This window comes from Ochotona curzoniae, unplaced genomic scaffold (assembly GCF_017591425.1).
Source record: "Ochotona curzoniae isolate NIBS_2020 unplaced genomic scaffold, NIBS_Ocur_1.0 contig_2321, whole genome shotgun sequence".
Classification (NCBI taxonomy): Eukaryota; Metazoa; Chordata; class Mammalia; order Lagomorpha; family Ochotonidae; genus Ochotona; species Ochotona curzoniae.
Window position 1 is genome coordinate 20,373,718 of NW_024465421.1, and position 12,554 is coordinate 20,386,271.

General features: G+C 45.9%; 1 protein-coding gene across 14 annotated transcripts in view; it reads right to left on the bottom strand.

Moving 5' to 3' along the window:
• RBFOX1 (RNA binding fox-1 homolog 1) overlaps positions 1-12,554 on the bottom strand; it is a 1,044,467-nt gene that overhangs the window by 56,321 nt on the left and 975,592 nt on the right. The gene's annotated exons all lie outside the window — the stretch shown is intronic.

The window sequence follows — 12,554 nt, forward strand, 5'->3', positions numbered from 1 at the left end:
CAGCCTCTTCATTTGTGGGATCTCAGCTTGTGTTCACATGAAATTATCCCGGAAATGCACATTTGGGATCAACTCTTGTTTCACTACAAAATGCAATGTTGATATTAAATACTGCTGTTTAGAAGTGAATAAATCTCCATTTTGGACAAACAGTTCCTTATAGGACATCCTCATTTGAAATGCATTGAATAGGAAAACAAAAATTTCTAATTAATGTACAAGTCTAATCAGCGTTCTCCACATGGAAGAGTAATTTTTCACTGTTCATTTGCTTGGTTTAATCTCAAAACTGACATAACAGAACCGCAATGTCCTATAAATCTCCACTCATTTGTTTCTTTAATATTCATATTCCATTGAACTGCAGCTGCTTGTTGCTGCAGTCCATTACAACATGCAAAAGTGTCGATAAAAATATTATGAAAGGCAAGATGTGTTTCTTCCTGGCTGAACGTGCCATTTATTTGGGGGAAGACAATGAATGGCTTGTGGATTGTCCCTCGGCCTGCTGCTGGCTGCGTGATTAGTGATTAATTACCTTGCAGCAAATTGACATGGCACGAGGAAATTGACACAGCCCTGATTAATTAACTTTTTATGGGCGGCAGTTACCCACAAACACTGTGCACTATAATTGAATCTCTTTACATAATGTCATGGTACAAAGTTTTAGTCAAATCCAAATTAGCCAGAAGTTCCTAGGCTGTTGTAGGTCTGATGAGGATGTGCCAAAGGGACAGGCAAGAACTTGAACTGGGAGGGAACAAGTGCTGGTGACATTGTTTTGGCCTGATCACCCAAGTAGAGTTTATGGAGGGAAAGCTCTACTTCAGCTGGACTTGGGGGATAAGATGGTAAGAGATTCAGAAAACTCACTTGCTCCGGCCTCGCATGCCTACTTGCTCAGTAGGCCAGTTCCATCTTTTACCCAGTTCCTAAACAGTAACTTGGTTCTCCAATTTTGATCTTAGTTCCAACATGACCTCCCTTTTCGATCTTACTTCCCACGTCCTGACACCAAACACCGCCGGCAGCCCACTCCCCTGGTTTGGTCCCTGAATAATCCCTTATCATCCCTCATCTCATCTGATGGCCACTTTGTTGCACATCTCTCTGCCAGGAAGTCCTGAAGACTACATTTTGGTAACTACTCCATCTCCAAAACCGGAAGACGATGTGGCATGAGCATTGATTATGCTGTCAGATAGATTCAGAGCCTTACAACAGCTGACTTACAGAGCAACACTGGGACAGTCCTCAAACAGGTAATGTTTCTAGGAGACTTCCTATAAGGGGTACACCTTCTAAGGGAACTGTCGGGTGTGCAAGGCGGCTCCTGATGAGGAATCCTGGACTTCAATTGCCTACAAACCCAGGGAGTGATAACCAGAGTACAAAGATTTGATGATGGCTGGCAAACTTCCAAGTCCATTATGAGATGCAGAGATCCAACTGCATGGTGTTAACAGCTAGCACTCACCCACACTTGCTAATTGTCAGACATGCAGATTAACCCACCAGCTCCTCACAAAGCCTTATTAACCATGGTGATCGTTATGTGTACCTCCCTGGAAAGTAGCAGAGGGACAGAGCACATCCACACTCACCCAGACAGCCTGAAGCCCCAGGCCTTCATCGAAGCTACTACCTGGCACAGCAGGAGGACAAGATGTCCTGGTCAGCTTCGGAGTAAAGCTCTCGATGTCTCTCTTCTCCATGTTCCCTGCGGCCTCTCCCTCGAGCTTCCCTCCTACTGCCTGTGCAAGCTGCTCCCCTGGCAAGGCTCTGTCCACACCCCAGCTGAGCACACCATGCTCCATTCATCACCACCTTGGTCACTCTGCAGGGGACTCTGCTGACAGCTCCCAGAGGCCTCAAGGTGCTCCTTGCTGGGAACAGGGTGTGGGGAGGTGCTGCTGGGCCAGTTTCCTTACACGTATTTATGTTCCAACACTTCAAGACACTTCAAGAAAGGCTCTACCTCTCTGCTGCTGACTGGAACAGGCCACAGGGATGGCTGCTGATTTATGTTCCCCAGCCATTCAAAGGCAAGCTGGTCCTTTTTGCCACTGGCGTTTATCCTCACATCTGGGTGTCAGAGAGAGACAGAGACAGAGACATGGACAGGAGGTAGTGCATGTAACCCAGCCATGTGGGATACAGACTCAGCCAGCCACGAGAGGTCTCTGCCCAGGTGTGAACCAGGAGATGAAATGCTGATCTCTCCATGGCGTGTTTTCTCTTCTCTCTCCACCTTTGATTTAGATGAAAACAACTACCCCAATTTACAAAGCTACACAGACTTCATCCACATGGACATGCTGGGGTCAACTGGCCTGGCGCGACACCGACACACCACAGCAGCATGGAGTTAAGTCACTGCCACTTTGTCCCTGTGTACCTCCCTTTGTCATCTGGCCCCTTTCCTCTAAGGCTACAAATGGGTCCACGTGGCACTCAAGCAGCCGCTCTGAGTGATGCATTTTACAGTGCTGAAGAGATGTTTATGTTCAGTCTACTCGCAGGTACTGACACCACCACCGCCACCCGTCCCCTTCCATTTCATTCAGCAAAATGAGATCACCTCTCAATTCCGGAGCAGGACAGAGGTGCACATTTGCAAGTGGGTTTCCTCCCTTGGGAGGGATACTGCAGACAGACAAGGAACTGGGATAATGACATCTACTGTAATCGAGACAAAGCAATTTGCCACAAGCTACTAGCTTGAAGAAACTTGTTCTGATGGCCCATGACTTTAGTTTTGTTTTCCCTAAGCAGTCATGGGGGAAAAAAGAAATGTAAAATCTATATAAATAATTACTTTATGGAATGTGCACACACATTCAAGTTTTAACTGTTACATCATGGAAGATACAACAGCTGGCTCAAACTGCAAGCTAAGTGTATCTCCAGGAAGAAAAGAGGACGAGTGAGGCAAATCCATTTCCTTTGGCTGGGCTGCACACTCCAAGGTTCCCTGTGGCTACCACAGCCTTGGAGGTCAGGTCCACAGTAGGGGCAGATGGGTGCAGGAGGGTAGTACCTCGTTCCTTTCATATCAAGCGACCAGCTCTTCAGGTTGCTTTTGGGCAAAGGCTTTAAACTTAAGAGTCCTGTTCTTTTGGGCAATACTTGGAGGACAGGTGCATTTTTTGACCTCAGGGGCTCCCATCTGATAATCCAGTTGGAATCCCCCAAAAACCTTACACAGAAAGAGGACCACTGGGAAATGACCTGGCTGGCCAGTCTCTGGACCAGAATATACTTCCCAAACTCACTTCTTTGGCCAATGTTCAGAATCCAGGAGGAGATGAGTACGCTAAGAAATATAGAGTAACCATTCACGTGAGGACCTAAAATGCCTCTAGTTGCTGGAAAGGGCTTTCCCCTAAGAGAAACCATTATAGACATGACCATGGTCACACATCTGGGGCCAGCATGATGGCTGATGCTCAGGTCTTGTCCTTTTCACTAAACCACATTGTAACTCAGAGGGAGCATCTGAAAACCAGTAATAGGGGCTAGGACTTGCTGGCGAAAACCCAGCCTTCTCAAGTCTTTGACCTGCCTAGCCATGGTTAAGGACAGAGATGCATACACTCACAGTCAGGGTGCCTGCTGAGGTGGTTTCTCCTGGCTTGTTTGTCTTTACACGAAAAGCAATTAGTCAATTAGTTATCAAGGCACTGACACTGCATGAAACAAAACCCCAGGAGACAGATCATAAAAATGTGGCAAGTTACTTGGTTCTGAGACTGCGGCTTCATATTTCCCAAGTTCTCCAGTGACCATAACTAGTTCTTCAATTGAAGCATTTTTAGGCTTATGAAACCATGATTTGATTAAATGGCGGTTTTGGTGTTCTTTTTTAAAATTTTTTTTGATAATTTGTACATAGTTGTTTAGAGTGACAAGGGCTACAGGCAGGTGGGTGAGATCACCATTTCCACCTTCCTGTACCTGAGCGAAGGGGAAAGAAAAGGAGAGAAGCCACACTTAGCCTCCTAAACGCCTCCGCACCCTGTGTCCAACCACCCAACACCACCCCGGGGTCCCTGATGTGGGGCATGCTCTGAGAGACCTGCTCAAGAGGTTTCAATAGTTCAATAAATAATTAGTAAACAAATAGTTAATAGTGTTCAATTTATCAAACTTAAATGAACTATGCCAGCCTCTTTTTCCTTCAAAGAGTGCCAAGCCCACTTCCTCCGAGCATCTTTCACCGAGTCTGGGGACTGGAGCAGAAATAAGGCCAGGGGAAGAAGGGGGCCAGGATACACTTTCTCTGCAGACTCAGAGAGAGCTTGGCCCAATTTGCAAACCCAAGTTCCTGATGAATAAGCACCTGCTCCAAGGCATCAAACTGCTCTCCTTTATGGCCAGGGAAACAAACAGCATCTTTCCTTGGTCCTGTATCTCCCACATTCAATCATTTCTCTTAAGTTCAAAATAATTTTGGGGAAAACAAAGTGCAACAGGGGCCTAAAAAATAAACTTTCAACACAACCTACTATTAGAAGAGTTGGGGCTGGAGGAAGGTAATCATTTCAAGGGGTTAAATGTGGGAACTTCACAAGCTCTTAAGAAAATGTGAGCATTAAAAAGAAAACAACCTTATGTTGGGCCTGGCACAACGGCCTCACACCTAAAGTCCTCGCCTTGAACATACCAGGATCCCATATGGGTGCTGGTTCTAATCCCGGCAGCCACACTTCCCATCCAGCTCCCTGCCTGTGGCCTGGGAAAGCAGTCAAGGACGGCTCAAAGCCTTGGGACCCTGCACCCGTGTGGGAGACCTGGAGGAGGTTTCTGGTTCCTGGCTTTGGATCGGCGCAGCACCTGCCATTGTAGTCACTTGGGGAGTGATTCATCGGATGGAAGATCTTCCTCTCTATATCTTCTCCTCTGTCTATATCTGATTTTGCAATAAAAATAAAATAAATCTTTAAAAAAAAAAACACTTTATGTCAATGCTATCACAGGACTAGGCGTTTCCAGGGAATCCCTCCAAGCAACTATCTTGAAACCTTTCAGGAACACCTCGTCTCGGCCTTGTTCTCTGGCTGTGTGTGCATGGGAATCCCAGGGCAACAGAGCTTATTGTTTTAATATCTGTCTGACACAAAGCAAACGCATTCTCCAGTGACTCCTTATCTGTCATATGTATTTCTGAAAAAGAAATATCAAGACAAATCAGGTGTTTGGGGGCACACCACGGGATGGTAGCTGCAACAGAAACCCCATCTAGAGAAAGACGAAAGCCACGACTACACATTGAGATTAATAACCCAGGGGTCATAGGAGCCAGCAAGCACTCGGTCCTGAGACCAAACAGCTACCTGAAGTGTGGGCTCCTCTCTGCACATCTTTGTCTTTAAAGATGTGGAATCTCTGGCTAGTGTATGGGGGGGGGGGAGGTGGGTGGGAGAGAAACTCTGAAACTGGTAATAGCAGATACAGAAAATAACCCCACGTGTCAGTGAAGGAGTCGGGATGCGACACTGGAAATCAAAAATACAAATGAAGCTATTATAGACTCACTCTGGGTGGGAGAACTGAAAACCTGAGAGCCAGTCAAAAGCTCTGCAAATCACTTGCTGGTAGGATGTCAGTGCCACTCTGGGTTGTGTGGACAGCAGGGCAGAGCAGCAGAGACAGGCTTCCCATCAGATCAGCAAGAGTTGCTGGAGTTCACCGATGATGGGAAGCTGCCAAACCACAGTGTCCGACTCTGCACAACCCCCGACCGCTGATTGGGTGTGTGCTGTGACAGAGCTAACAATCAGGGAGACACCCAGCAGAGGCTCTCGGCAGCTCGCAATCTGGGTTCAGCGATGGACACAGATCTCAGAGGTCAAATGTATGTGCTCACAACATCAAATGATTATGCAATGAGTTCCTGACTCCTGGCTTCCACCAAGCCCAGTCTTAATCATTGTGAATGGATATTTGTAGTAAGAGAATGCAGAAGGGATATATGTGCCTCTCTCAAACTTAAAGCATTAGAAATCATATTTATTGCAATGTTTAAAGTTTTTGTTTTGAAAGGCATGAGAGAGATCTTCCATCTGGTGATTCTCTTCCTAAATGCCAGAAACAGCAAGAGCAGGGCGAGACTGAACCCAAGAACCTAGAGCTTACTCCACTCCTCCCACGTGGGAAGGCAGGAGTGGGGTGTGAGCCCTCCCTGGTGCCCGCCACACTGGCAGGGAGCTAGACTTAGAGGTGGAGCCAGGACGCCAAGTCAAGCATTGCAATCCGGGACACAGGCAGCCCAGGTTTAGCTTAACTACTATACCAACCCAGACCCCCACCCCCCAAAAATTAATTAAAAATCATCTTCATTTCCATGATAGGCAGAAAGTCAGGGTGGTGGGAACGGGACCGAACCCAGGTCTGCCATGTGGGTGGCAGAAACCCAAGTGGTGGAGCTGTCATCTCCCACCTCCTGGGCTAGAGACCAACATGAAAACCCGGTGCGCAGGTGTAGGACACATGCTTTCCAACCACTGGCCAAACCTCTGCCTCAAATGAAATTAATGTGTGTGCGTGTGTCCATTTTGACCACACCATTATATTAAAAACGTGTTCATGTTGGACATCAACACACGTGTATATGTACAGAAATATCACACAGCCTGTACACGCGTGTGCACTTCATTAGGTACGAATCAGAAACAGAATGTGAAGATATGAGAAAAATATCACACTGCCCCTTTCGGGTCCTAAGGTTGTAAAAGGAAACAGTCGGCACACATGCCTGGTCTTCGTGGTGATTTTCAGCATTTTGTTCCTCATGCATCTTTTTCGTTATGTCAGACTTTGAAAATATCACAAGAAAACACTGTCTGGATTACTGCATTTTTGGCAGTCATTAAAATTTTGTCTGGCATGTCTCCCTGTTCACCCTAAGTCCCATACTTTGTTAAACAACTTCAAGAAAATATCAGAAAAAAAAAAGGATGCACAAAGATGTTCATTTTCCTGGCAACTTCTCCAACACAGTGACCTGCACCTGACAGTCTGTTAACACCGACTCAGGCTACCGACGTTCCGCATTGGGTGGAAGACTGGGGAAGCTATAAATTAATTTAGGCTCTCATTTTAGTCACAGACACCAGTGGAAGTTCTATCAATTATCCCAGAGTAGAGCAGAGTCGGCCTGATTTATGTATGCCTCCGCCACCTAAATCACCGCTTTATGAATTCCACACAATTACTTCTGTAAAATCTGCAATCAATATATCAATTAAAAACTATAACACCACTTCTTGTCCTTGAATTTCATAGAAGTGAATAGCAAGGAGTTAACTTTGCACTGGGAGGATACCTGGGGTCCCAGCATCCGCCCGTGACGCCACTTCGGGCGTGGCTAATGGATGGGGTGAACATCTCAAGGGCAGTGAATGTGCACCTTAACCTTTAGGATCTGTCCAGATGCGCATTTATGCTCAGTTGTGATTTCCCCAGAACTGTAAATACGCTCTCCTGCATGAATAAGCAAAATGGAAGCCTACAGAAATCTCCACAGGGAGACATTCTCCGGGTCCTCGAAGGATGCAGCTGTCCCACCGTCAGCAAGGTGTTCACTATGGACTGAACAGGGTACCCCTTTTCCCAAGTCGTATGTTCAAGCTCACATCCTCCCGATGGGGATTTTCGGGAAGGAGGTGTGTGGTTAGATTGATAAAAGGTCATGAGGGTTGAGCCGCATAAAATCTAACTATTAACACACTTGCTCTGCTGTAGACATGCATTGTCCCATGGTGAATTCACAGACAGAAAACGTGCAAGTGCACTCTGCAGGAGTCCACACAGGCACTTCCAAGGTACAACGTTCCTGGCTAAATACACTGCTACTGCCTCATTCCAACTGGAGTGGAATTCCAAGCAGGCTGAGCTGCTTATCACGGGCACAGGTCACCTTTGTCATTTAAAATGTACTGACAAAACAGTGCTAAATACCAAATACAGTGGACATTTTATCTGCTTCTGGAAACATCTATATCTCACGTAGATAAGAAGGAGCAACTGTTCTCTTAGCTAATCTGAGTCCTAAGTGGCCATGTCCATTCATGGATCCAGTGATGAACCTCCGGACATCCAGCTGTTGGGGGACAGAGGTCACAGCTGCAACTGGAGGAGAGGAGATGCTCTTTATCTGTTTCTGCGTGGAATCAACTGTAATGTTAACCGCTCAATGCATGCTAGTGGCACTACTGGGCTCACACTTAGGGACTTTCCCCTGGGCAGGATGAGCTGACTCTGGAATTGGGAAGCCTAGGCCACCAGGCCAGCCCCACACTGTTTACAAAGGGTCACAGCGCTCGGTGCTCAAGGTTTGCTTAAAAATATTAATAATAAATGTTTGGCATTTGGAACAAGGTAGTTTTGCCAAAATCCCTGATATTTTGTTCTGACTTCATTGAATTTGGATGGAAAGTAGTTCTATTTTAGCCCCTGAAAAAAAAAGACTGACTTATTAGGACATGTAAGAGAATTCCTGACACTCCGTGATGAACTAGAGCTTCAAAGTGGCGTAAAGTTTGGAGATGAGTGAGCCAATCTGGGGCAGAATGGGATAATCTGTGAGATTAGGTTGTACTGACATGAAGTCACAAGTGAAATATCTCCCTTTGAGTGTGCATGGGTCCTAGGCCCTACAACAGGATGCTCCACTTACGGGTGACAAGGCCATTATATAAAAATGCATCTTAGAAAGTACATAACTTAGGGCAGCACTGTGATTTAATGGGTTAGGCTGCTGTTTGCAGTGCTGGTATCCCATAAAGTTCCCAGTTCAGGTCCTGGTTACTCCTCTTCCTTTCTAGCTCCCTGGAAATGTGACTGGGAAAATGGTAGGATGGCCCAAGTCCTTGGGCTGCTGCACCCACCAGGAAGACCTGGAGCAAGCTCCTGGCTTCAGATCTGCCTGGATCCTCTTGTGGCCACTTGATGAGTAAACCAGGTGATAGAAAATCTCTCTCTCCCTTACTTTCTTTCTCTGTAACTGCCTTAAAAACAAAGAAAAAGAAAACTATGAAACTTCAGTAGGAATTATTTTCATGATGGATTTATCCAGCAGGGTTCCTTTAAAAACCATCTTCCTACTGCATTTTAGGTTGTTATTTACAGATTATTAACTATAAGACTAGGAAGAGGGGTGATTTAAGTCTAAAAACACCATGGTCAGTTAAAGACTTACAGGAAAAGAAAAACTCATAAAACTCCAACATAATCTCAGAATTAGGCAGATATGTAGGATTTGACTTGTAAGCATATACTTACACACGTCTTTCATCAGAAACACAATTATTAGAAATGAGAAGTGCGTGTATTTACCAGGTAAAAAATCAAGAGCATCCTACATGACTCAGAAATAAGGGCACCTGAGCCTTGAGGAAGACGCTGTATTCTTAGACAAAGAGAGACCGCACCTATATATTCTCAAAGATAAGACATCTGGCTCTCAGCCCCTTAAGGCAGACCTGGAGAGGAGAGGGAGATCCTGGGAATGTGTGTGTGTGTGTGTGTGTGTGTGTATGCATACACGTTCATGACTGCGTGTCTGCATAAGAATATGTCTTAAACATTGGCTAAACTGCTTAAGCGATGGGGAGTGACAATGAGCCGGAAGTATACCTTAAAGAATTGGAGAAGATCCAAATGGACATTTCAAAGTAGTCGGTTATCTGGAGGCAGCCTGGACCAAAACACTTCAAGGAGAGACAAACCCCAGCAGCGTCATCTCAGGAACGAGCATGCAACTTGTACTCTGAGCATCACTGCACAGCTATAAGATGGAATTAATCCCAAGGACTCGAGCCACTCAAGTGGAGAAGGACAGGTGGCAACACTGGTTGCCACTGCAGATGAGTGACTAAGATCACCATTCTGAATGCCACCACTTAAATTTCTTACTGTAAAAAAGTCCGTCCTTCAATGGGATGGAACTGGTATGTAAAGGACACTGATTTGTTTTCCTCCCAGGATGGTTGAAAAAATGGCCTTGAACCTAAGTACTCAATGAAGGAGAACAGACAGATCATAAGATAACTAACCCACAGAACGTTAAGGGGCCATTCACCTATTTTCATAAAGGATGATTAGTATGAACAGTAATGAAAGCAATAAGATGAAAAATACTTGGGCAACATGATTGATGCTGTGATTATAAGAGGAAGAGTACTGAGAATGTCCACTTAGCTTCTGAAATTACAAATTTTCATCTTTAAGGCGAGAACAAATGGTATAATTGGATACAGTGAAGTACACGGTCACTTTCTGAACAATAGACCTTTACAGCCCAGATTGGTACACTTTGCCTCCGAAGAGGCGATTTGCCTGACACTACAGATTTGGACAGCCATCCAAGTCTCCATCCATCGTTCTCCTTAGTTTCTGTCTGTCTTTGTAACCCTTGCAGTATCCGCAAATCACCCTCAGCTCATGGGCCATACCGAAGAGTCACAGCCAGGCTTGGCTGGTGGACTCTGCGACTGGCTGGCCTGGGTGTCAGCAGATCTGCCCCTTGGCAGGCTCAGGTATTCTGCCACGGACAACTGCAGTAACGTGACCCTGTCTGACAGCCAGGATACAAGCATTGCCCAAAGTTCTTTAGAATAGCTCTGTCACTTCAAACTAGCACATTTCAAGAGTTTACTTTTCTGAAGAAAACTCAAGTATGAGGATACTCTGAAAAGTTCACAGGAAATATGGAATTAAAAGGACGCATGGGGCAGGCACTATGTTGTACTGGGCTGTGCTGCCATCTGCTACACACACATCCCATAAGAGCCAATTGCAATGTCAGCTGTTCCACTTCTACCCAGGTCCTGCTAAGGCACCTGGTGAGGCAGACAATGCTACAGTTATCTCTGTTTCCGCCAAACATGTGGAAGACCTGAATAGAACCCTGGCTCTAGGCATCACACTGGTTCAACAGACTGGTGTGGCCATGGCAGTCATTTGGGGAGCGAACCAGCACTGGGAAGCTGTCATTGTCTGTCTCTTCATTGGTTGTTCTTCCAATTAAATAAACATTTTTAAAATAAATGTATGAGTTTGTTTTCGTGCAAAGCGTTTCCAGTGCAAAACGTTCTGCAATATGTAGAAAATGTAAATTGTGAAAAATGTATGCATGGACTTCCAAACCATTTTGAAAGAAAGCCACGTTTCTAATTTCATTTCCTGGGAACTTTGTGAAATTCCCTCATATACACAGGCCATAGTTGTATAGATCCATGCTTTCCAATATGATAACCATTAACTCCATATGGATAGTTGATATTGCATCAATTAAAATATTAATGAGAAGCTTCAGTTCCCCTATACTGTACTGGAACTGAGGTCCCAAAAAAGCAGCTGAAGGCTGGGTGATACCTTCAAGTTCAAAAGCTGCATCTACCACACCCTGGCTGTGAGATCCTGGTGACACACTTCACTCAATGCCCTGAGGCCCCTTGGCAAACAGCAAGCATTTTACCACCTACCTGGTGCAGGCTTTAGAGGAGCAACAAGACGGAGCCTGGGCACACGTGCAGTGATGTCACAGTCCTAGGGGCTAGGCGAACACGTATTCCCAGCAGCCCAAACAGGACATTTCTTGCCAGTACGGGTAGGTTTTGGCTTCTGAGGGGCACAGAGCTGCCTCAGCCTTATACTTTGGAAATCGAAGGGCTGGCGTCTCGGACACCCTCTCCTTTCTCCCCACAATCTCACAAGTGAGTTCCATTTATCTGCACACTAATGGGGACTCACGTTGCAAATGTAGAAATTTCATGGGACATACACAGGGAGTTGATCAAATCTCAGCTCTGGTTGGGAGACGGAGGTGGGACAAATGATGCAGGACATGTGGCAGTCAGAGGCAGGTTAGTGTTCCAACCTGCTCTGGAACCTGGGAGGGGCAGAGCACACATTCCAAGCAGAAGAACCTTGGGCCCTTCCACATCAGTGTTCTGACCTTTCCTCTGTATGTATTCTTGGTCTCCTCCCTCAAGTACATGATAACCTTTGGAGCATTAAGCAGTCATCTTATTTTTAAATGGCAACAGTGTGCCATTTTCCACCCAATTAAATGCAGGAGAAACCACATTTTTCACTCTCCTCCTTCTTGAGGGAATCATACCAACAAACAGAACACCAGCTATGAGCAAGTCACACTCCCACAGGGACCTGATCATGCTTCAGACTGACAGGCTGGGCTAGGGTGCCACGAGGATGGCCTGCCAAATTGTACTTCAATGATTTTCATATTAATAGGCAACACTGTGAACAGGAAGCAGGCAATGAACCAGAGCGTCCCATCTTTCCCCACCCCATCCTCCCCACACCTCAATGCCCACGTCCCATCCACTGGACCAGATCCAGCCGGTCCAATAAAGGATGGCTGGGACGTCTGGAAGTGAGGATTTGGATGTGGATGAGAGCGAGTGGAGGGACCTGGATGCTACAGCCACATGGAATAAACAGAAACATGCTTATGATGTCGACTCCATCTGGTTGAGAGTCATATGGGGGGAGGGGTTGGAGAGGAGGAGGGGATGAGAACA